Genomic DNA, 26897 nt, shown 5'->3' with positions numbered 1-26897 from the left:
AAGACTTCTCCCTTGTCCTCAGGAACAAACGTAACTACTCACAAAGCATATTCATGTTCATAATTAGAGGGGTAATATTGTGCATAAAGGATCTGAACATATGATCTTCCACCAAATAAACCAACTAGCATTAACTACAAGGAGTAATCAACACTACTAGCAACCTACTAGCACCAATCCCGGACTTGGAGACAAGAATTGGATACAAGAGATGAACTAGGGTTTGGAGATGAGATGGTGCTGGTGTAGATGTTGATGGAGATTGCCCTCTCCCGATGAGAGGAGCGTTGGTGATGACGATGGTGATGATTTCCCCCTCTCGGAGGGAAGTGTCCCCGGCAGAACAGCTCTGCCGGAGCCCTAGATTGGTTCCGCCAAGGTTCCGCCTCGTGGCAGCGGAGTCTCATCCCGAAAGGTTCTCTGCTATTTGTTTCTCATCGAAAGACTTCATATGGGAGAAGATGGACGTCGGAGAGCCACCAGGGGGCCCACGAGGTAGGGGGGCACGCCCAGGGGGGGGCGCCCCCCACCCTCGTGAGCAGGGTGTGGGCCCCCTGGTCTTCATCTTTTGCAAGGATTTTTATTTATTTATTCTAAGGTATTCCATGGAGTTTCAGGACTTTTGGAGTTGCGCAGAATAGTCCTTCAATATTTGCTCCTTTTCCAGCCCAGAATTCCAGCTGCCGGGATTCTCCCTCTTCATGTAAACCTTGTAAAATAAGAGAGAATAGCCATAAGTATTGTGACATAACGTGAAATAACAGCCCATAATGCAATAAATATTGACATAAAAGCATGATGCAAAATGGACGTATCACCGACCTGCTCATCGGACAAAATCTGACTACCTCTCAGCGTCGGCAACTCTAGCGGAGTCAACGTGCGACCATGGCCAGGGAGCGGTGGACTATTCAAAGGATTGTCCCATAGAAGAACCTTCTCCTCGAGGATGCGTGGAAGACCAACAAGCATGGCCTTTTCCCAAGCCTGTTTAAGCAGCGTCTTGAAAAAGTTGGTGCAGGAAGCACCGAGTCTTGCGGCGGTGAGGACGTCGGAGCGGCGTGCAATTTCTCCCAGAGGATCATCGTCCAAGGTCTCCCAGCCCCGACGAGGAGGAGAACCGCCTGGTGAATCCATGGGAGCAGCAACAAACTGCCTTCTCTTCGGGGGGAGGGGAACTGGCGAGGAGGAGATAAGAGCGTAGTAACCGCAGGGCCTCGTCCCTTCCAACTGTAGATCGTTCCTCAGCGAAGGGGTGAGGCTATTATTTACTACTAGTGCTAGTATTATGGAATGTTATGGGATTGCATTATACTGTAAATAATAGCACTACTAAGAAATTTTTGGCACTAGGTAGTAGTTTTTGGCGTGGATTAAGAAATTTTGGGTATATTTTTGCCATTTTTTGTACACGCCAACTAGTGTCAAAAAACATCTTACATTATGTGACGGAGGAGTACGTACTCGTACCGTAGCAGTATTAGTACTACTTTTTCTCAACTAGTAGTGCGATGTACTGTACTTCTAGTCTAGTCTAGTATAGTGCACCAGTTTTGAACTCTTGAATCTCAGGGCCAAGGAGCTACAGTTGGAAGTGGAGGGTATTACTGTTCTCTAGAAACATCGCTGTACTATCAATGCAGGGAAAGTACACTTGCGTAGTGGCCTAGTGGGTACTCTCAGTGCTCTATTCAGCCGCTCCTCTCACGTAGCTGGCCTACTCAGCCGCTCCTCTCACGCACACACTAGCAGCCTGTTTATCAGCGAAGGTTACTGCAGGGGCAGAACATTTGAGTTATTTGATACAGCGAGACTAGGCTTTTCGCTTCCATTTGTGGAGGTATAATGGATCTCGCCAAACTTTGTTAGTAGTTTCTTCTTTATGAATGAGATGAAGCAAAGCTTTTGCCTCCGTTTAAAAAAAACACGTCAAGAGGAATTTCTTTTATAGTAGAGCCGATAATGGAGTGAAGTCCATGCGTGCAATGCCACAAACTACAGAGTAGTAGTAGAGCACTTTACGTACAAAGCCATATTGCATAGTTCCCAATGCCCCGCCAGGCTTTTCCGGCTCCACGGGCTTAATTGGGAGGCGCTAGTTTAAATTTAAATATGCTACTAGCTGATGAGGAAGCTGCAAGCGAGGTGCGGCTAGGGAGAGCACGCGAGCCACGGGATGCTGGGAAGGAAAACCCGTTCACGTGGCTAGGCTATCAAGTGCACCCAGATTCTGGGGCCGCACGTCCGTTTGACTTCAAAACTCAAACTACCCGTGTAAAATATTGGCTCGCAGTGAAGTGTAGTAGTACTATTTAAAAAAGGCCGCCGTGCGTTCAGCCGGGATCGAACCCACAAAACGAGGTATACACTCCTGCGACCACTAGTAGTACTCGTTGGAGTACAACGCAACCTAGAATTGCCTTTTGTCGCTAATAGTACGTACATTGTTCCTTACAAGAGACCCCTAATAAGGCAAGAAATCACTAAAATGCCAAGAAACTACTACCACTTGCATACGTGGCAGACTTAAGATAAGACTACCTTATCAACCATTGTACATGCTCTTACCAACCAGCCCTACCAAGAAACGACTACTCTACAAAGTGCCGTTATAGGCACGTTTCAACCCATGGCCCTGTTTGGATACATTTGTTGTCAATCTAACCCTGGCATCCAAACACCACTTTGGTTAGAGTTAGTTCAGGGTTAGAATCTAACTCTAACCTCTGACAGGGCTCATGTCGCCTGTTAAGTCAACACCTTCTATTCGACCGGGCGTTATGACTTGTGGAACCTACATGTCAGTCTGCACAAAAATCCCCGAGTGACCTCCTACCACCGGCCCGTCCACCTAGTCATCCTCGGCCATGGGACGCAGCTACCGCCGCCGGTAGAAGGCAAGGTCAAAACCGCCAACGGTGCGGAGCCCATGTTGCGGCAGCCCGGATGCCAGCTCCATCCGGCGCTCGCGGACGCTAGCTAGCCAAGATAGCTCCGTCCAGCTGCTTGTCTGCAAGGTTTGCTAGCTAGATTGGCATGGCAGCATGGCGGCTTGCTCGCACGCGCCGCGCTAAGGCTAGCCATCTGGCTCGAGCGAAGGCCAGCGCGGCGGCTTGCTCGCTCGTGAGTCACGCTCGAGCTAGCCTGCCAATCCGTGCGGAGGCCAGCGCGGCGTCTGGCCCGTCCGGCAGAGCGGCGGCCAACTCGCTCATCACCGGCGCCACCGACGAACACGCATCAGTACTGTTTGAAGTAATGTTCAGGAAAAATAATGATTTGAGGGGGAATAACAGGATAGAAGGTCAGATGTGGGTCCCTCGTGTCAATGGTCAAACAAAATGTGTTGGTTTAAGCTGCCTCGTCAGCACGGACGTGTGGGCCAACCCTGTCATAAATGGGTTTAAACAAACCTAATTGGTAGGAGTACTAGGTAGTAGTTTTTAGCGTGGATTAAGAAATTTTGGGTATGTTTTTGCTATTTTTTGTACAATAGATTCTTCCTAGGGCTGGTTGAAAGTGGTAGTTTTTTGTTAAATACTCTACATATTTTAAGTAGGAGTGAAAGTTAAGCTTTGGAAGCTAATAAGCAAGGCTAGTTACATAGTGCATATGTGTACATGATTGAAAGTAAATATCAACCATGAGTGACTAATATCTTGATGGAAAACTCAAAAATATGGAATACTAGGAAAAATGCATGGTTGGAAATACTAGCAATGTTCATGTGCGTTGCAATGAATCATAATTAGAATAGTACTTATTCACAAACTTAAAAACACTCTAATTTTGATTTACATATGTCACTAGAGATATATTATGTTTCAATTAGAATATATTCCTTGGGCTGTTTTGGTGAGGTCATGGAGGGATGTGGTTAGTTTTAAGATACTAATTATGGTTTTTTCTGCAAATTGGTAGAAAAGTGGGATGTTGGTGAGAAAAGGCAACAACTTACCTCACAGTCGTTAGATGTAGATCTAATGGTCAGAAACGACGGATGGCAGACACACCATCATCACCAACTTAGTCTTGTGTAGGAGTACTAGCAAGATTCGTCCATTGCACGGAACATCAAGATGCATTTTTTTTATAAAACACTTTTTGTGATTGACCCTTGCGGGAGTAATCCCATGTGTAAAAACTAATGATATCTCGAGAAATATGAGATAAGGTGAAGAGGAGTGGTGTGTGGTGGTTATTGGTGGTCGGACTAAACGGAGGCATGGGGATTGACGACGCCGGCAGCGGCCACCAGGCCAGTTTGTTCCAGAGGCTTCCTTTCTTAATTGCTTAACAATGAGGTTTGTTGGAGATAAGGATGAACGAGGGAAGGCCTTGTCTGCAAATGTGGAGAGGGGTGCGGGTATCTTTTAGTTTAATTTCCATCTGTCAGATATAGATCGGATGGTCTATATTGCAAGATGGCACACGTACCATCATCACCAACTCGGTTTTTTATAAGAGAAGAAATATAAGTATGGAGATACAAACGTATTATCGATACTTGCTTTCGTAAACTAGCATCTACATTCTATTCAACGCCTCGGGATGTGGGGCCTTAGCACAATGACTTCTCGACTGTGTAAAACAAAGATTTTCCCGTCGCCGATAAGGAGGGGGTGACGGCGGCACGCTTTTTGGCTTGCTCTAGTCCTAGTAGTCATACTATGTGGTCTAAGCACGTGGAGATTTTTTCTTTTTCACGTCTCGTGTTCGCCGTACTACCACGACTGCTGATGAATAGACGTTTAGTTATTCATGGGGAAACCCTTGTTGAGCGTGTTTTCGAGAGAGAGAGAGAGACAGTGTGCGTGTGTGATATGTTAGAGACTGAGGCAATGATAACAGATTCTTTGTGTCTATGTGTGTTGAGGATAGAGAGAGACATGTACATGGGGCTTTGTGTTGTGTAACATGGAGACACATATACATAATTAGAGAGTGAGTGAGTGAGATACACATGCGGACATGGGGAGAGATGAGGATCCATATAAATGGGTGTTTGTGCGTGTCTGTGTGTGTTTGTGCACGCATTTGTGTGTGAGAGGGAGTGTGTGTATGTGGAGTAGAGAGACCACTGATGATGTAAACATAGTATAAGGGAAGCGGAAATGGTGTGACATGTGTAGTAGCGGGATAGCACGGGTGCGGGCAGGGGGAGCAGACTATTTGGAAGAGACATCGAGTGTGTGTGTGTGGGAGAGGGGTGTGTGTGAGAGAGAGAGAGAGAGCTAGTGATGGAGACATAGATAGATAGATAGATAGATAGATAGATAGATAGATAGATAGATAGATAGATAGATAGATAGATAGATAGATAGATAGATAGATAGATAGATAGATAGATAGAGAGAGAGAGAGAGGAAGAGAGGGGGCGAGAGGGGTCGTTTGTGTCCATAAATGGCATATAGATAGGGAGACAATGTTGATGTTGTCCGAAATTGGCCTATGTACGGAGACACAAGGGAAGTGAGTCATCGTGTGTGTGATAGGGACTTCATGAGAGATCTAGAATAGATGGTGTAGAGAACAATGTGCGAAATTGAGAACGATGATACATTAGGGAGCTATGGAAAGAGTCATGACATATATGTATACAGGGAAGGAGCTGGGGCGGGTCCGCATGTGGGAGAGATAGAAAGAGGAGAGTGGTGCACAAGGAGACAAAGTGTGCTTGTTTGCAGTGGGGGTGGTGTGTGGGGTGAGTGCGCGAGAACCACATAACTAGGGAGATAGACGTTTGGGGGTGATGTTTTGTGTGTATGGGAAATATACACTCTACATAGTGCGTGTGCTTGGGTAAGAGAGATAGCGGGAGACCTAGAGAGTGAGGGAAGAGATGTGTGCATGCCCGAGAGACAAAGTGATAGAGATCTATATTGGGGTCCGGACTTTACAAGAGAGAGGGGTGTTAATATGCTCCTGTGTTGGTGTTTGGGGGAGAGAACGACTTCTCTGTGTGTGTGTGTGGTGGGGGCGAGGGGGGGGGGTTGGCTTCAGATAAAGAGTGAGGTGTCTATATTTGAGGGACTTTAGCGTAATTGAGATATTGTGCACTCATGGTTGATCAATTTGTTTCACAGTTTGGACTATGAGATAATGATACTTTTGAACATGCGTGATATACCTTGATGTACCAGAATTACAAACCTAAGATTGGAATTTTGGAATTCGACTCCATCATTAACTTTTGTAATTCATTTAAACGGAGGTACATTTTTTAAGCCAGGATTTCGTTATTTCAAATTCATATATCAAACCTAGAGATATACACATACGGGCATGTTCAAACTTTATAATCATCCACTTTATTCATACACATACACATTTTTGCTTTTGTCATCATATTTAGGATAAACACATTTCGAATTTCATTTGAATTGGACCGTATGATGGTATTTGCTTGTAGTATCTCAATGATCCATATTTGATTTGAATGGACAATCTAAGTTTCGAGTTGGAGACATTGATTTTCAAAACTTGCACATTTTTTGCGTGCAAAACAAACAAATTGTCGGCCATGATATCATAGTCGGCCGTACGAGAGCAGAATACTTATAATTTTAGGCACCAAAAGCTTTCAAACTTCCCGCTCACAACGAAATATCACGCGCCCGAAAGTTTAGCCCTGCGATATTCCTGTTTTATCCCTGCCACATGAACTGAAAAGGGCTGCTTTGGTAACTCCATTGTTTTCCCCTCTTTGCCCCCAACATTCTTCCCCAGAGCCCCTCCCCTTCCCCTCCCCGACCCCCCCAACCACGGCAAGCCGCCGAATCTAGTCCTTCGCCGCAGCGGTGGACCTCACACCCCACCGGATCTACCTTCCGCACCTTGGAACCCCCAACTGCCAACTCACCACTTCACCGGAGCCGCTTCAGCGACTGGCTTGTCCACCGCTCCAGATCTCCTTAACCGCCATCATGGTCCACCGCACCGGATCTGCTTAACCGGCGCCCTTGTCCACCACAGTGTAGGCCCTTCGCTGACTCCCTCTTCCGCCCCTTCGTTGGCCCTTCATACAAGCCCTCGTCCATCACAACAGATTCGCCTCACCGAAAGCACTGTACAACGTGCCCGCCGAAGCCTTCGTCCACTCCACCGGACCTGCTCCACGGACGCCATATTCAACTCCACCGGCCCTGCTTTACCGACGCCGCAGCCTCATCAAGTTATTTTGATTTGTACTCCTTCAGTTTTTCTCTTTATCGTGCAGTTGTTCACTTACCACAGATGAGCTTTCTTGTATGTCGACATGCGTTGCAACCGTAGCACCGGAGCCGCTTCAGCGACGGCGACAGCCGGCCCAAACTCAACCACAACACGAGCACCATCGATGATCCTTAGCTATCAAGTATGACAACGATACCTATACGCCGCCGAGAATCAGGTACTATTATCCAACGGCCGGCGCCTACGTTCACTTTCCTAGCATAAGCACCACACCTTTGAATTTCTTCAGGGCATCATTCAGTTTTTCATTAGATGCGTTATTCTGCTTGCACCTGTAGGACCATACTTCTGGCAGTGAACATGTTACATGTGCTAAATTACATACCAGTGCACATATAGTTAATATGCTTTAGTTTTGTCCTAAGTACTCCCTCTGTTCCAAAATAGATGACCCAACTTTGTACTAACTTTGTACTGAAGTTAGTACAAAGTTGAGTCATCTATTTTGGAACGGAGGTAGTATTACTGTACTTCCTAGATATCACTGCCTACTATTTTACTTCTTGAATGATATATTTATGATAATGGTGTTGTTCTGATGCCACCTGTTGGTTCCATTAGAATGCTTAATGTTCTCTATGCTTAATTACACATCAGCAAACTAGCATGTGGTTCTGCTGCTTTTTGTTCGTTTTACCCTACATTTTCTGATGCTAGCTATTACATCACTGCTCCGAGCCTCTGTTCATTACTTGTTTGTGTGTTGTTGATCTTCCCAAGTTGCATGACTAATTTGATGCTTCTATTAATTATGGAGCTGCCAACCCCGTCAAGCAAAATATTTGTTCTTTTGGAGCTGGCACCTCGAACAAGCATAAAAATAGAGGGAAGCAGATATATTGTCGTGTATGCACACACCCTTCTTTCATTAGTTTAGATGAACCATTGATGATCAATTCAGACCAGTGCATGCGATTAAAATTAATTTTACCTAAATAGAGGGTGTAGAATAAACTACAACAACTAGATTTGCAACCACGGGATGCTGACGATATCTTCAAAGAACATTGCAATAGCAGCGAGGCTTCACAGCAACATATGGTAAGCCAGTGTGTTTTAGTACATGTGAAATGTAATGCGAGTGGGCTGCTTTCTTGGCTTGTGCCCTCAACCTGTAATCCTACCGAATTACAAATAGTTCAGTTGTCTGCTTTGCTGTATTGCTTGATTCGAATGCTTGTTTGTTGTTACGCTATACCTGAGTTGGCCAATATGTCAGCAGTGCCTGTTGTACTATCGTAAAGAAATGCATGCCTATTTCATTTGAGTCCTTAACTTTTCCTCTCAACTTCATCACAAGACTGTCTTCGTAGTTTATATGAGGCCACATTGTTAAGTGCTTTCTCAGATTAGTTCAACTGCTTAGATGCCTTGGCAACTTAAATATAGCGGTGGTACACTCCCTTTCAACTAGGGATGCCAACTGGGTCCCGTTTAATCTCGATTAAAGTCCACTAGTGGTATGATAGTTCAAAAGAGTTTTTGTTTTTTGAGGAAAATGAACTAGGGAGGTAGCAAAAACTAACTAGATGGGACTGTCGGATGTTGTTTATTTGCCACTTACATCCCTAGTTTCATCTTACCATTTTAATTTCTTTTCGGCTGATGCTGCTTCGAACCATTTAAATATAGTTTGCCATGCTCGGCAATAATTCGTCCGCCGTTTAACATGTAAGCTTACTGCCTAGATCATACGATAACTATCTCTTACTTATGTCCAGCGGAAACCTTTCAGGATGCCGTTCACACTAGGACAAAATGTACAACCCCAGAATCTATTTGTGGAAGCAGTGCGCCATCCATGTTACCAGATGGTAGCAGTTTAGAGGCAACACCACCGGAGAGCAGTCTGAGCACAGATATTATAGTGCTTGAGGCTCTACTAGAGGTAGAAAGAGATGGTGTGGCTGCCATGAATGAGGTAATCTTTATCTTGAGGCTGGAAATTACGGAATTAGCAGCACGCATTATGCAAGCAACCCAAGAATTAGAGGAAGTAAGAACGTTGCATTTGAAGACGGAGGAGGTCCTGCTGTTTCTGCTATCTGAAGCCCAAGGTAATCCCGATTCTTCTTTAGATACCAGTTGAAATTGTCATTAGATTATTGTACTTGCATGTTGTATCATGTCTCTGAATGGATTATGTTGCAAGACCCCCTATGTTGTCCATGTGTTGTAATGATCCGAATTTTTTAGGCGAGGTAATCCTCAGTACTTGTATGATTGACATAAGGTGAACTGTTTTTCGTGTGAGCATATTGTATTGGATGAAATAACTGTTTGACTCAGAGTGTATCCAACCTACTGAATTCGAAGATCACGGCATTTCTAAATCATAATCATATATAAAGGTGGAATAAATCTTTGTTGTGGTTTTGGATAAATAAATAACAAAACATATAATTATCTGTGGATATTCGTAATCGAATACAAATTGGATTTGAATTTAGTTTGCCAGGGCCTAGGGCAAACGTGAATGCAAATTCTCCCAAGTTTTGAACGAAGTGGCTAAACACCCACTATAATTTGTGCGCTCCCGAAGCAAGTGTTTGCGAGATGGAAATTGCTGTCTATCCATGACACTTGACATCCTTATCGACTGGATTTACACTGCTGTCGATAGGGGTAGACTAGTAACTTCAATCAGACGTGACACGACGGCCTCTGAGCCCATTCAGACACGGTAGGCGCCAAACATGGGGGGCAAAACACATTTGATTCGAGCTCGTCCGAAAGACATGTGTCTCTTCCTCCATTTCCCCATTCATACACGATGGGCGGAAAAACAAACTCTCCTCGTCCGAAATCGATGTAGGCTAATATTTTAAATAGGGGCAGATGTGTAACTTCCCTCAGACGTGACACAACCGCCGTACATGTCGACCCTGTTCATACACCGTGGGCGCCAACCGTGGGCGGCAAAACACCCTCTCCTCGCCCAAAGTAGTTACCGGCAAATATTTGGGAGATGCAAGATTACCGTCCTATCCCCAACCGACACGATGTTTAAAATTTTAAACGGGGGATAAGTTCGTAACTTTCCCACATTTCAGAGAAGCGCGTCCCATAGTTTGAGATCCCCCCCTCCCCTCCATTTCCCCATTCATACACCGTCGGCGGCACGACAACCTCCGCACTGCGTCCAGCCTCCTCCGTCCGCCACCCCATCCTCCACCTTGCCGGAGCCGCTACCCCTACCCCGTCGTCCACTGCAAGAGATGGACGTCTCTCATCCACGGCGCTGGACCAGGATCCTTTCATCGCCTCCTCTCGCTTCATCGGCGCCATCGTCCACCTTGCCGTTGCCGCTCCTACAACCGCCTTGTCCACGGCAACAGGATATATCCCCCGACCCGGCCGTCTGCCGTCTAAATTCTTCTTCCCCGCCGCCGACAGCCATCGCACCCGCATCACCCTCAATGTATCAGCATAGGCCTACACGACGTCACAAGAGAGGTGGTACTCTTCCATATGTGCTTAAGTTATTGATCTCACCCGGAAAATAGATCTTAATTTGTTTACTGTACTTTTCTTGTCCGTACCAAATCGTAGTGGCTAGTTGAAAGCAAACATTGGTTGTGAAGTAGCTTTGTCCGGTTTGCATCTTCAGATCCGCCATGGCACGGGCACTATACTCATAAAGCTTATGGTTTCCCCCCTTTATATTCACTACCATCATCGTAGGTGCTTCATGTCGTGCTAGCACTGCTCCTCAAGACCTCAACCCAAAGCTTACGTGTTGAAATACGAATCTGATATGATGCTCATATCACTAAAACATAGAATGTTTAATTTGTCACCTAATGTTCCTATATTCGTTTCGAAAAGCATGTGCGCCACCCACTGGTCCAGCTAGTTCCACTTTCCTGGTTCTTCTCTTGATGCTTAGGGTTTTCCCCTTTTATCTACTCTACTATGATCTGCGTAGGTGCTTTCTGTCGTACTAGCATTACTCCACCCTTCAAGCTAAACAACACAACACTCAGAATTCGAAAGCTTAGTTGTTCAAATATGATTGTGATATGATATTGATATTAGTTAACCAACACATTTAGTTGGTTAGCTAAAGGTCCCACTTGAGTTTCCAAATGCATGTCGCGACATATAGAGAGACAGCATAATTGCATTTCTTTGTCACTTGTTGACCGTACTTTCTTGTCCATACCAAATCTTAGTTGTTATTTCAAAGCAAACATCGGTTGCTAACTACCCTTTGCACGGTTTGCAGCTTCAGATCTGCCATCCCACTGCCACGGTCAACACTGTACTCATCATGCTTATGGTTTTCCCATTTTATGATGACCACAATCAGCCTACATGGTTCGTGTCGTAATAGCACTGCTCCACCCATCGAGCTAAAACAAGCTTAGTTGTACAAATTCATATCTTATATTATTCTTGATATTAGTAAAACTAATAGATGTTTAATTGGTTAGCTAAATGTTCCTACTTTAGTTTCGAAATGCATGTGAGCCACATATGGAGAGACCGGAAAGAATAGTATTTCTCTGTGCGCTCTAGTTCATCATGGGTGGCCAACCGACATTGTATTGAAAGACTTGTAATATCTTCAATATGCTTGCTCTTCTGCTCTTCTTTAAGATGATACTCTTCTCTTGCGGTCGACTGGTCAGGTCAAGTTGTTCTCCCTTAGTATATTTTGAATCTGCCAGGTCAGGTCGACTTATTCTTGTTTACTATATGTTGAAGATGTCATCTGCGAAGTGTCATCACTTCTGGAGCTCTCATATTTTGAGTAGTAGGCCACATTATATTAATGCCCACAACAAATTACAGCATGCATGGCATCTCTTAAAAGAATTGCAGAGATAGCACAAAGGGGTTTACAGGGAGGCAGTATTGGATTAGAATCACTTCTGCATTACAAAGAAAATCTCACTTGTTTTTATGTTTTCATGCATGTCAGATATTGAACATTATCAAAATGAATATGAGAATGGGCGCGTGAGAGGAATATTGCGGAACAATCCACTGGCTAAGAAACTTGGCATGGTGGAGGATGGCCTATCTTATTCACCCATCAAGGTGCTTGCTCTAACTTTGCAAAGTTGTATTGGTCGCACATATTTTGCATCTGACCTCTTGCATTACTTCTACTTTGTTACACCATCTGCTTAGTTTAAGCATCATATATGAGTATATGCCATACCTATCCATTTTCTGTACCTATTCCATGTGTCGTCACACTATGTTTTTCCAGTCAAATGTTGTTCTTTCGTAATAGTTATCCGAAAGGAAGAGGGTGAGTGCAGATCCTCAAGAAGTACAAACTAGGTATTTGGAAAAGGTAGTGATACCTGTTAAATCAGATAGATCAGCAGCCACAGAAAACACAAGCCCAACTGTACTACACTTTACCCCTACTCCAGTGGCCAAACCCCTATTAGAACTGCTGCAAGCCCAGTGTCAGGTACTATCTATGATATCAATTCAAAATTTGAACTCCTAAATTTCTACTTGTGCCTTACCTTCTCTCTTGTATGAAAACTAATTTCAGATGAATCTCCTTGCTCAAAGGATCATACGATCTCAAAACAATATTGGGCTCTGCATTGCTCTTGTCAGTACCTCTCTCCCTTTTGCCTTGTAACGCTGTACTTAATTAATTGCTATTTGATTATGTATCATCAGTCTGCACCTGAGCTTCATTATCCTCTGTTTCTTCCAATATTATTTGAAATATATTTACTCTTTGCAAAATGTAGAATAATGGCAACGCTTATAAAGAATTTTCTTTGGGGAATTTATTGAATTATCCTTCCATCAACATGGAGAAGGGCTTTGTCCAGCCCGTGTTAACATGTAATGTAAGTTCATCCTTCTCGAGCCTTCAAACTTTGTTCTAGTATAGATTTGGATAGGCATCATTTCCTCCACTATTGTTTGCTTTGCTGTTTACATATGATTGGATGTTTGCAACAACTACCAGTTTCAAATTGTAGTTGTAAAAACATGTTCCTTATGCAGAACAGATCCATTTATTTGCTTATATAATTGTGAAACCTGTTAGGTGTCTCCTTGTTTCTCTTTCAGAGTCGTATCTCTTACGCCAGGTAGAACTTTAGGGAAGATAGTGAGCCAAACCATCTTGAGGACAGTGAGATGACCCCAAGGTCCTGTCTTGATGAAGACAGTGAGTTGAAGCTACTCACCAGCAGGTGTGAGACAACCTCTGTGCAGTCGCTGCCTCAATCAGTTCGACTTCTTCAGTCTCAACTTAAAGCGTAAAGGCTTGCTTCAGCTCAGCTCTGACTTGAAGTCAAAGATGCAATGAAGATGTCAGAGGACTGCCGTGCGCACCATCATGCCATAAATCTAGTGTTGATGCATCTATCATTGACACAACTGAGGTCTACTCAGCTTCTTCAGCTGTTTGGGGGGCCCGACCTGGCCAGGCCTAGTGCCTTCTGAAGTGCTCTTAGTTTTGTATATTCTTTTGTCGGCGTGTTTATTTGTACTGGTGGCGAACTTTGATGCCCAGTGGGTGTAATATGTGTGATAGCCGTGATAGCCTAGCGTAAGTTGCTTGCTTATTTATTTCCTTGTTGTCTTGTTTATTTGTTTGCTTGTAGTCATTGTAGTTCTTTTTCCGTGGTTTGCTAGTGGCTGCAATAACCTATTTTTTAAAACTAGGCCACAATAACCATGGGCTAATATTTACTGTAGTGACACTGGGCCTCCTACGGGCCGTAGAAACAGTGGGCCTTCTACGGGCGTAGAAACAGTGGGCCTTCTAAGGGCCGTAGAAACAATGGGCCTTCTACGGGTCGTAGAAACAATGGGCCTTCTATGGGTCGTATCATCAATGGGCCTTATATGGGCTGTATGATCGATTGGCCAAACATGGGCCAATAACAGGCCGCATTATGGTCGTAAACGGGCTAGAGTTGGAATCGTCCGTTCATGGGCCGACCATAACGGGCCATCGTTAATAGGACGTATTTGATGACGCTATGAAAACGGCCCAACGTATTAACGGACCACAAACGGGCCGACTGTAACCACGGGCTAAATTTGGCCCACAAGCAGAAAATGACAGTAATGACCCGTAAGTAAACGGATGCTGGAAATGAGCCCAAGAATAAAGGGCTCTTAGAAGGCCGAAAGATAACATGGGCTGGAAACGACCCATGGAATAACGGGCTGTTAATGGGTATAAAGTGATACACTGTTCATTACGGGCCAGTTTCACCACGGGGCAGTTAATGGGTGTAAAGTGATACACTGTTCATTATGGGCCAATTTCACCGCGGGCCGTTAATGGGCCAAGAGTTACAAAGAGCCTCATATGGGCCGAAAGACGTCATGGGCCATACATGGGCCAGAAGTAAAAACGGGCTGGAATCATATTGGATGGCCCAGATGACGCTACTGGGCCTAATTCGGATAGGGCGTAATGGGCCTTGGGTTAGCGGGCTGTAAATGGGCTATATGCGAACAGGTCGTTAACAGGCTTTCCATGGGCCGGCCAGCCACCTTTTGACCAAGTCAAATGGGCCGGCCTTTTCACAGGAATGGGCCTCTGCTGGGCCGTGCCACGTGCCGACGTATCATAGGCACCTTCTTTCCAATGAGTGGATGACATATGTCCCAACGATGAGCCGACACATATTTCCTCCAGCCAATGATGATTTTACACATGGAAAATCCCCATTGGTCGGGGCTGTTAACGGGTTATCGGATCCAAAACCCGACCCGATAGCTTAACGGCGTCCCGTTACGGTGGATGCCACGTGTCGGTCACCCTTGACGAAAGCACTTCTGTGACGCGCGATTTATCGTCATGGAAGTGGACACTTTCGTGATGATAATTTTGGTAATGTCATGGAACACTTCTACGACAGCACAGGTATGACTATCTTGATTCTGTCATAAAATCGTCATGGATGTACATGCATGACAAAAAACGTGACCTACTGTGACAAACACGTATCATCACGGAAGTGTATTTTTTTGTAGTGCAAGCCGCTGCTCTCCAAGACCTACGACCTCTCAACGGTGCTCACGGACACGGTGTACGTGGGCTTCTCGTCGGCCACGGGTTCTTTCAACTCGCAACACTACATTCTTGGCTGGTGTTACGCGATGGACGGACCTGCTCCGGCCATCGACATCGCCGAGCTAACAAAGCTCCCTTGCTTAGGCCTAGAGCGCCATCCCAAGCTCGCAGAGATCATCCCACCCGTAGCGACGATAATGTTCACCTTTGCCGCGGGCACCCTCGTCGTCCTCCTAATACGACGGCGGCTCAAGTACAAGTAGCTCCGGGAAGATTGGGAGATCGAGTTCGGGCCACACCAGTTCTCCTACAAGGATCTATTCATCGCCACCGGCGGGTTCAAGGAGAAGAATCTGTTGTGTGTGGGAGGTTTCGGGAGGGTATACAAAGGGGTGCTACCACTGCCCAAACTGGAGATCGCAGTGAAGGTGTCACATGACTCAAAACAAGGCATGAAAGAGTTCATCGCCGAGGTTGTGAGCATTGGGCGACTACAACATCGCAATCTCGCTCAGTTACATGGTTATTCCAGGTGTAAATATGAATTGCTCTTGATAATTTGATATACGAGTACATGCCAAATGGGAGCCTTGATAGGCACTTGTATGGTGATGATGAGAAGCCGGTTCTAGATTGGGACAAAAGGTTTTTGCTTCGGGGTTGCTCTACCTCCACGAGGAGTGTGAGAAAGTAATCATCCACCAGGACATCAAAGCTAGTAAAGGCATGTACCACTAGTGCAGAACCGGGCTATAGCCCCAGTTCGTAAGGGGCTTTAGTGCCGGTTCTGTAACCGGCACTAAAGGGTTGGGACTAAAGGTCCCCCCTTTAGTACCTGTTCGTCTCGAACCGCAGCTAAAGGGCCACCACATGGCACGAGCCAGAGTCGGGTGTGGGGAGAGCTTTAGTACCGGTTGGTGTTACAAACTGGTACTAAAAGTTTGGGGGGTTTTGGTTTTATTATTTATTTTTCCTTTAATTTTGTGTTTATCATTTAATTCTTTTTCGTTTGCTGGTATTTTACGATACTACATATTGTACACGTTATGCATATATATAAATAGAATTTCTCGTAGAACCGATTATATATATATATATATATATATATATATATATATACATATATATATATATTATATATACAGTTTTTTCTACATGTAGCCTTTCAGAGCCAGTGGCATTTGCCTTGGTGCCTTAGGAGCACGATGACAATTGGAAGTAGTTCATTGGGGCGGTAGCGGGTAGTAGAATTCCCCTTTGGGATCTATGACCTCATCGAGCAAAAATCCCGCTATTTCCTCTTGAAGTGCTTGTATGCGCTCCACTGGTAGGAGTGTCTCCCGTACCGATTCGAACTGTTAATAAGGAGATCAATATGCATGTGTATTAGTTATGTGACTAGATATCGATAATGACATAAAAATTGTCAATAGTGTTCTGTCAAACGCGCGTACCCATAGTTGTCTCTCAGTTTTGGTCCTTTCAGACGTCATCATGTGAATGTTCTCGAAAACACAATATGCACAATGATCTCTCCCCTGCGCTTGCTTCAGGGCCTTTACGAGAATAGAATTTAATCATATAATAATTAATCAAGCATGATAATTAATGGTATTGAAACTAGAATTAAAGAGATGCATGGTAAGGTAGTAGTACTTAATTAATTATACCTTGGGCCGAAACCAATGTAGCCTTTCTCTCCATTCGCCTGGAACCTCTTTCGAATTCCTGAACTTTGCTCAAGCCCTGCCCGCCGACAAAGAAAATGAATAAACGAGTTATTAAATAGTTGATATCAGGAAATGATGAACTAAAGAGGCCGACATATAGTTAATAATGATTGAAATTACCTGTCGACTATCCCCTTCACGGTTGTGTACTCTCTCTTCTCTTTAAGTAGTGAGTCCAGTACTTCAGTTGTTCCTTCGTCAACTTTACTGATTTACAAGATCCAATGGTAACTGCATGCACACACGTTTGCATGTCTTAATTAAGCGGGCATGTGCATAACACTCATCAACTACCCTAAACCCTATACACTTAATTATTAATATCTAGCTATCTAGTTAGTAAAAATGGAATTTGAAGTACAAGAGAGTGTGACTCACGTGTAGTTGTAAGGAAGTAGTATATTTTAATTGGTATTGAAGCGCTTCAAGAACTCCAGCATGTTTTTCTCTACCTCTGTTTGATACCATGCATATCTCCATGTTTCTTCATTAATGGTATTTGGGTCAATGAACCCAATGCCATAGTGTCCAGCTTTTTTCATTTCATACATCTTCATCGTGCATAATATACCATAGAAAAGAATATAGTGAGGATAATTACATGTAATGATCGATCAATGAGCACTACAGCTAGCTTGAGACTTGAATTACAGAAAGAAATCACTTACAGACAATACAAACTGACGATGGATTTGTCGAGTGCGTCTTGATGGAATAACTGAAATAGTTCTGAATACTCAGTGGACAGAGCTAGCTTATGGAAGTAATACTCTTCCTTGACTTTCACCATGAGGCCCTCTAGATTGCTACTCTTGGTAATTTTCATGTACCAATCATGCAATTGATACATTCTCGTTGGGAGGTTCTTGACCTCCTCAGGCCTTACCAAAGGTTGGCCGCGGGCATATTTCCATTTTATCTCCTCCTCTTTAAGCTTAGGCATGGGCTCAATCTCGAGAATTGTCCAACACTGATGCCGAGCATTTTAGCGTTCCGTCTATGCTCCTCGGTTATTACCAGCTGACCGGCGCCGGTACTCTCATGTGTTGGTACAACAAGCGGGGCGATCAATTGCGCTGCCTGTTCTCCTAGCTGGGGAACGATTTTCCCGCATTTTTGGCCAACTGCTTGGCTCGAGCTCGAGCTCGACCCCTGTTGTTTTGCTCGATGTGCCTTCCTGATTTGGCGCTCATAGCCAGGATAGCTATCGTCATCCTCTTCTTCTTCATTGTCTTCCATCATAACCCCTCTTTCTCCGTGCTTGGTCCAAACATTATAGTGGGGCATTAAACCGGACTCAAATAGGTGGATGTGAATGGTTCTTGAGTTAGAGTAATTGTGACCATTCTTACAGCCAGCACATGGACAAGGCATAAAACCATTCGCCCGCTTGTTTTCCTGAGCCGCAATCAGAAAACTATGCACGCCATCAATGAACTAGGGAGAGCATCGGTCATCGTACATCCATTGCCGGCGCATCTTCATTACACACCACCGAATAGACCAAATTAATACAAGTTCATACATAAAGTTCATATACAACACTTAAATGCAACATACAAATAACTCTCTAGCTAAAGAATTTAAATGCAACAACAAATGCATAATGATACCAAGCCACACTATCAATGGCATATTTTATAATCTTTCTAATCTTCAACCGTATTTTCTCCATCTTGATCTTGTGATCATCGACGACATCGGCAACATGCAACTCCAATTCCATCTTCTTCCCCTCAATTCTTTTCAATTTTTCTTTCAAATACTTGTTTTCTCTTTCAACTAAATTTAACCTCTCGACAATAGGGTCGGTTGGAATTTCCGGTTCACATACCTCCTAGATAAAAATATCTATGTCAACTTCATGGGCACAATTTGTCATAAACACGAAATGCAATAAATAGTTTTAAAAGAGAATATACCACATCCGAATCATAACACAGACGAGGGCCGATGGGGACGAATATCAAAACCATGGCACTATGTATAACAAACAACGAACGGGTAAGATAATTATACAAGTAACTATATATCTAAATCACACAAACATGATTTTTTTTATATATAAAAGATAAGAACAAGAGGCTCACCACAAGGTGGTGCCGACGACGGGTCGGTGTGGACGATCGACGGTGGTTACGACGGAGACGGGAAGGCACTAAGTAAACCACACCTACATATGCAAATTAAGAGTTATTTTAAGCTCAAATTGCATATAAATCAAATATACTACCACATATAATTCCTCCCAAATTACTAAAACCCCACAAATTAATCACTATATAAAGCATTGCAAGAGTTAATCTAGCAATGAGAGATGAAAGGACAAAGTTGTTAACCTTTGTGATCACTTGAATGGATGGGGGCCTTCAAATCTTGACAAAATTTGGGCAAAATGTGTGATGAGCTCAAGGGGAGAAGAGGAAGAACAGAGAGGAGAGAAGAGGGGAAAGGGGGGAGAACAGAGCGAGATGGACGAATGGTTTATATGCAGGACGACCTATAGTACCAGTTCGTGACAAAAACCAGTACTAAAGGTGCTGGACGTGCCCCAGTCTGACAACATCCTGCCACCACGCCCTTTAGTACCGGTTCGTGGCACGAACCGGTGCTAAAGGTTCTTCATGAACCGGTACTAAAGGGAGCGGCCTGCCTAGCCGTTGGAACCGGCACTAATGGTCACATTAGTGTCGGCTCAATTTCAAACTGGGACTAATGAGCTACTCATTAGACCCTTTTTCTACTAGTGTACAATGGTGCTATCTTAGGAGTGCCACGTTGGATAAGTGATGAGGTGGAAGAGAGAGAACTCTTAAGAAAAGGCTTGTCTTTTCTTATTTAAGAAAAGACAAGAGATGATCTCTTAGCACAACTAGTAGAACGCCCGTGCGTTGCAACGACCTGTCTTGATGACTTCTTTTTTTATCGTTAAGTGCTCTCCTTTCTTCCCTTCATCCTTCCCCCAAATAAAAATGTTTCTTGGAACGACACGTGAATGAAAAAAAATTACAATCATAATAAAAATATCAAGAGATAAAAACATATTTATCAAAGAATATTTCTGCAACATATTCGACATGAAAGTTATAGTGCCTGATAAATAGGAAACAAACTTATGGTGACTTACCACCAAATCTCATTAATATTTCAGAACGTAGTTATCCTATCGACGTGTACATGCAAGATCTCTCTCCCCCTTCCTCCCTACCTCGATCTCATCTCTCTCTCTCTCCCTCACTCTTTTGCAGTCTGTATAGTAAGCACCTCTGCCTTATACCCATGGGCGATGTGCCTGTCACCATCCCATTGCTCCTTTTGCTTCTTCCTCATCACGCATCACATAGTCCTCACGAGACAACAACGAAGCATTCACTCGTTAAGCCAATATGGAGCGCATTATAAAGCGTAGCTTTCCTATTGATAGAGACCAAAGGAAGATGATATACATGCCATTTATAGGATCCAAATGATACAATAATTATCATAAATTAGTTGTTTGCGTCAATATTCTTTCATGAAACATACTCCCTCCGTCCGGAATTATTGTCGGAGAAATGGATGTATCTAGACATATTTTAGTTCTAGATACATCCATCTTTGTCCATTTCCTCAACAAGTATTTCCAGATGGAAGGTACAAAATACTTTGCATCTTTGCAACTCAACAACTAATTAGCCCACGACACCTATGGATCTCAGGCTTGATTCATCTGAAGATTGCATCCAAACTCGCATGCTTGTTATAAAAATAGAATTGAGCTCCATAGATTAGAAGTGGCTCTAGATGTTGTGACCAGCATGGAGTTTTTCTTTTTATGTTGGCTGGAAAGGGAGACGGCCATATGAGATTGAAGAGTTCTTGAGATCAATAAGCTGCCTGATTAAATCCACCTTAGCAGCTAACAGATGCACCCAAGAAACTTGAAATATATTTCTGTGCCACAGGGCAAGATAATGGACTCGGGCTCAAAGGAAAAGCTGGCATGCGTGCTCATTGCGGAGCCTCTGCACTGCAATTAGAAATATGCATCATAAACAAAAATATAAGAAATCATAGTCCTATCAAGCAATGCCAAAATTAATTCTAAAATAAATATAACTGAGAAAGGGATAAAGTAAACACGGATTGTTCTAATTATACCGCATTGTGTATGCCAATGCAAAATAAGCTATTTGATCTAATCAAAAGAGCCTCTCTCACTACCCTATCAAGTACTCCCTCCATCCCGAATTACTTGTCGCAGAAATGGACATGAATAGATGTATATAAAACTAAAAATACATCTAGATACATCCATTTATTCAACACGTCATTCGGGACGGAGGGAGTGTGAACCAGCTTACTAAGACATCTGATCCATAACTGATTAATTGCCATGATTCAAAACTATACATATTGGACACACTATTTCATCACAAAAACAAAGGAAGTCATAGCTCGTACATCAGAATGTGCACTACACAAGCCTACAAAAAAACCCATCCCAGGCTTTAAGACTTTTTCACTGAACCTATTGCTCCCATATCATATGCAACTCCAAGGCCTAAAGGGACTATAATACTCGGTACTAACTACAAACCAAAGGGTAGCAGGAAAATCTACAGAATTGTAACCAGCTGTTTTGTTGCGCACGTCCGATATAAATGAAAGTGATGTACTGTGACCTTTTCTATGGATACTGGAACATAAAGGAAAAAAATGCAAGTTGATAGATGTATATCACGCCATGATCAATTTTATTTGGAAGCAATAATTATTGTTTAAATATCTGAAGTTAATCAGATCAAAAACAAACATTGATCTCCTCGGCACCATTGTAAAGGAAGTCAACATCTGCCTTTGTCACAAATGTAAAAAAAAATCAAATCCGGTGGAGGGGTAAGGGAAGGACTGAAATAAAAACTAGTATTTACTCGGTAATACATGCTTGGAAAAAATGCTGGTAACAATCTCTTGGACACACAGGAAAAAGGGAAGACTAAATAAAAGAGTATTGAAGTGTGCCTTCGGTTGCATCATCTCCTATCCACTACGAGCTGCAAAATTATGAAGTTGAAAGTTAGATGAACAATTGTGGAACCTTGATCTGAATTCAACTGTCGATGAGCAATTCATAGAAAATTTCAAGTGATAATGGCAACAGTTGCAAGTACCACACTGCAGCATGTACAACACCAAAACAGACGCAAGCTATTCGGAATGAAATCAGGGAAAAACGAAAAAAGATCACGACATCCTGTAACCTGAAGTAAGTTCATCTCCCTACTAAAAGATACTAATAACTTTCAAATTTAAAATCAATTCTCGCGTGCAACTATAGTTCGTTAGTATTTTCACTTTTAAGAAGGTGGCTGAGTAGATCTCATCAAGATCGCACCCGAGGCACATAGCCTTGGCCTCAACGTCAATGACACGGTGCCTTATAGCCATGCAGCATAGGCAGAGAAAGCAGTTGTGTCGGTTAGCATTGGGAGGCATGGAAAATCAAATGAGCAGTGACTAACTAAAGTGAAAATATAGTCTTCTATCTTACTCGTTAGACTGACTACATGTAATGGAAATCTACTCATCGTAAACAGTCACAAATAACTTGGAAAATGTAATTCTGAAGAATCTAATAAAAGCAGACGGACAACAACGTTTCCTACCCTATGATTGATGTTGTTTACTGGACATAAAACAAAAGCGGAAGTGAAAAAATATATGAATGCAAGCAATAATCAAATGTATAGTCAGATTATTATTTTGGCAGTATAATGTTGCATGGTTATGGTTCCAAAAAAAATGTAATGACAGATTATATGGCAGTACAATATTGCATGCTTACATTATCATGACACATTCTGGTTGTCAGATGTATGAGTAAAAGAAATTTTAATGATTTATATCTTAAATTATACAGTATTCAGTGCCATTAGAAAACATCGTACGTCACAGACTAAGTTCTTCCAATGTGAAATACCTTGAGCTATTTGCTTCATAACTAAAACGAAGTACGGAACATATGAGCTTCAGAACTTGGCATTTACAGTTGTACATGCATCATATCTGTTTTATCTAAAAAGAGAAAAACCAATAACAAATATCTTGATTTTACATAATAATTATTTAGAGCAACATTCCAGGCAGTGTATTATACATAAAAGATTTATTGACAGTTAACCTACTGCATTTAGGAATCAAGATTTCCCCCTGCTAAAATGACAATAACCTAGGTTTAATTATATCTGGCCAACTTGAAATCAACAGCAGAAACCACATCGTAAATTTGAGAAATGGTAGCTATGCAGCAATCAGTAAACTGACAAATTTAATTGAACTGAACGCTAAGTCTGGTAAATGAGAACATATATATTTCACTGAATTACATTCAATGGATTGAGGTTGCAGATGGCATCTTGGACTGCAATCATGTTCCTGGTGTCCTAACGGAGTCACCGACACGTTAAGTTGAGGCGTAGCTAAAAAAAATCATTACCGAAGAGAACGGGACAACGATTTTTGACTCTGTGACTTCCCAATAGATTATACAATGGCATGAAGCAAGTTTTTACCGAAGAGGGTAGCCCATCAGGTTCCCTACTGGATTTTTCTGGTGTCCTATTTTATTCTATTGTTCTTTTCTGGAAATACCATACATCTAGTTAGCTACTCTATGTGTCCCGGAGTCGTGTTATATCTTAATTTTGGTTTCAGTTCAAAGGTCTTGATCCTCGAAGTTCTCATTTTGACACCTCAAACTGAAAACAACTTAACAAATCAATTGTTTGAATTGAAGAGAAGAATTGCTTCTTTCTTCTCCATCAGAAGCTTGCTTGATATATGCCTAAGAGAACAAGCCTCTAGATTATTCTTAAAAAAGGGCAGCCCGGTGCATGTAGCTCCCGCTTGCGCAGGGTCGGGGAAGGGTCCGACCACTTTGGGCTGTTTCCAGGACTTGAACCCGTGACCTCATGGTCACAAGGCAGCAGCTTTACCACTGCGCCAAGGCTCCCCTTCCCTCTAGATTATTCTTACATGAAAATATAGTGTGTGCACAATAAAATACCAAATGACCTATAGTAGATGAAACAGATCATGCCAAATATTGTCTTCTTTCTCCAGGCAGAGTGGTTTTGGGGGGATGGTTTTAAGCTTTCCAATACTCCTTTTATCTCCTCTTTGTACTATACACACATGAATCAAGAAATGAAAATCAATTGAAATTGGAGGAAGCAATGATATTGGTATGTAAAATAACGACAGTAAAGTTTCACGTGCCTTAGATTGAAAAACAACAAAAAGCCTCGAGTATCCCATATGTTCGCATATTGTGGAAAGAGGCACCCTCATGCTTGCATTACCTCATAGCGTTGTTTTTATGCTCATTCAGACAGATGGTTGCAATAATTATCTAAAAAGATCCAAACTTCTCCTGAAACATAATAGAAACGTTGTCGGCTTTCTGATCTTTACTTGGAAAACAAATCTAAAAACTCATATTAAATAGGGTAACCTCCATCATTTTCTAATGAATATATGGGCGGCTCATCCACTTAAAATGTATAGAAATTCTAGAGAAAAAAAACCAAGTGTCTGTACCTGAAGGTGTGTACGAATCTTAGAAAGTTTTCAAGTTCGTGTACTTGGAGATGGTTGGTGGTATGGTAGACTGTCAGGCCATCCAAGTTCATCAGCTTCAGAACCCCCTTTTGAGTCACATCTGCAAGTGTTGGATGCCATGATAAAAGCAATGACATTCAATGGAACATGCCAGCGGAAAATGGTGTCGGAGTGTTCTTTGACGACGAAGTAGCCACGCCGCCGAAATACTATAATACCATGCCATTTCCGTACAAACACTCCAGAACGAAACACCACACAATATGTTTTAGAAACAAAATTTCATAACACCCCAGGTAGTAAAATAAGTTGGCTAAGTAAAAAGAGAGAAATTTGCGACATACCTGACATCGACAACGCTATGAAATATCACGTCACTATCAGCATTGTCAATTCTCTTACTGGAAACGTCACCTTCACTCGGGGATAGTATTAATTTAGTGCACACCTGGAGGAAAACAAACAAACGCCTAAAATAGTTTATGAACAAGCAATTGCATGTAGTCTGCAGATGTAAATGAACCTGGGATATAACTACAGTTACTAAACTGACGTTAGAATCAACACACTTGCAGGGGCATGTAGTCAGCACACGTATATGTTTGACACATGAAATTCCATTACAAGTGACGTGGTATTTTCTTCTACTGAACTACTCCCTCCGTTCCTAAATATGATTTTAAGACCTTATTAACATAAATGAACCTATTCTTATTTAGATCTCTAGCTATTGGTTGATCCAGTCTGAGAGGGCAACAAAACATACTTGGCTTCAGGATCGAGACGCTGCGTGAGCCTCGTCATGTCCGACTGCTTTGTCACTAGACGTGCATGTGGCCACGAATCCATCAAAACTGGTCGTGTATGAGGCGCTCACCCATGGTGACGGCTGCATCTGGAGCCGGCAGCGAGGGAGACTTTGAGCCGCCCCCTCCTTCCTTGGTGGAACACGGCGGAGGAAGTGATTCTGGACAAGGTGGGGGCTTGGTCTTCAGCAGAGGCGGCAGCCACCTCGATCCCCTCTGTCACGGCCGCGCGATCAAGATCCGGGAGCCGCTTTCTTGATGAGCACGCGTGCGCCATGGACATGGAGCTCCATCGCCTAACCATGGCGATCTGTAACCGGATCCGACAATGGAGAGGAAGGGTGGGGGTGGAGGTGGCTAAGAGGGAGATAGGGAAGCAAGGGGAGGGAGGCGGCGGCGGCGGAGCGACAGATGGGGGCGACGCCACATCGCGGTAAGAGGGAGAGAGCAGCCGCATCACGAGGGGTGGATCCAGGGAGGGGCGGTCAGGGAAGGAACGTGATGGAGACGATCCCGTACCTCGGCTCGGCGGCGGCGATCCCATAGGTCGGCGACGACGAGATTGTACGTCCGAGGGGATCGAGGAGAGCGCGGTCGAGGGGATCAAGGGCAGCGGCGTTGTGTATGTTTTCTTTCGTGGGTGGTGATACGGTTTTTTTTCTTGCGTGCAAGAGGTGGAAGGGGAGACGAAAAAAACCAGTCGAAAAAACCAGACGAGAGTAGTGGGACGAAAAAAAAACCTAAACGCAATCCTGCCAACTACTCCATTAGGAGTAGAGATATGTCTCACCATATTTTTATGTATGACTAGTTATTGAAGATAAGGCTAAGAGACGACCCATTGTAGGAATTTTTTCGATCATCTCTAAATTACATGCAAGATTTAAGATAAGACTATCTTATCAACCATTGTACATGCCCTAATGTGCTCCTACACAGTGAGATGAATGGTCGACTTGGTGACTTTGGAATGGCAAGGTTGTACGTACGATCGTGGTGCCAACCCACAAACCACACACATGGTTGGGACCATAGGATACCTATCTCCAGAGCTTGGTCGCACTAGCAAGGCAACCCCCTTGACCGACGTGTTCGCCTTCGGCATATTCCTTTTTAAGGTTACATGTGGACAACAACCCATTAGGCAAAATTCACAGGATCACTAGCTGAAACCGTGGATACCAAGCTTCATAGCTACGATGCCCGTGAGACTTGCCTAGCATTGAAGCTAGGATTGTTATGCTCCCATCCTCTCTGCAATTCAAGGCCAGGACTCGTGATGTACCTTAACGGAGACGTGCAACTACCGGAGCTTATGTTGACGAATGAGAGCTTCTAGATTCTTGCGCTGATGCAGAACGGAGGGTTTGACTCGTATGTTATGTCTTACCCTTCATCGATGGAAAGTGTGACCACCTTGTCCAACCTTGTAGAGGAAACATGACATCGGTTGTGATTTTGTGATTTTCCATGTGTACTAATCTGTTTTTCTATGCTCGAGCAAAT

At 43.3% G+C, this 26897-nt stretch overlaps 1 long non-coding RNA gene across 7 annotated transcripts; it reads right to left on the bottom strand.

Annotated features, from left to right (window-relative positions):
- Positions 1-20412: 20412 nt before the first annotated feature.
- Positions 20413-26023, bottom strand: LOC119363400. Of its 7 annotated transcripts, none has more exons than XR_005173947.1 (4): positions 25911-26023; positions 24930-25033; positions 24565-24685; positions 20413-24397 (listed from the first exon to the last, which is right to left on the bottom strand). It is a non-coding gene; the product is annotated as an uncharacterized LOC119363400 (long non-coding RNA). The 7 variants fall into 7 exon arrangements; XR_005173944.1 differs by having other exon boundaries at positions 24930-25055; positions 25352-26004; XR_005173942.1 differs by having other exon boundaries at positions 25352-26004.
- Between the last annotated feature and the right edge of the window lie 874 nt (positions 26024-26897).

Source organism: Triticum dicoccoides, chromosome 2B (assembly GCF_002162155.2).
Source record: "Triticum dicoccoides isolate Atlit2015 ecotype Zavitan chromosome 2B, WEW_v2.0, whole genome shotgun sequence".
Lineage (NCBI taxonomy): Eukaryota > Viridiplantae > Streptophyta > Magnoliopsida > Poales > Poaceae > Triticum > Triticum dicoccoides.
This window is presented reverse-complemented; position numbering and strand designations above follow the sequence as displayed.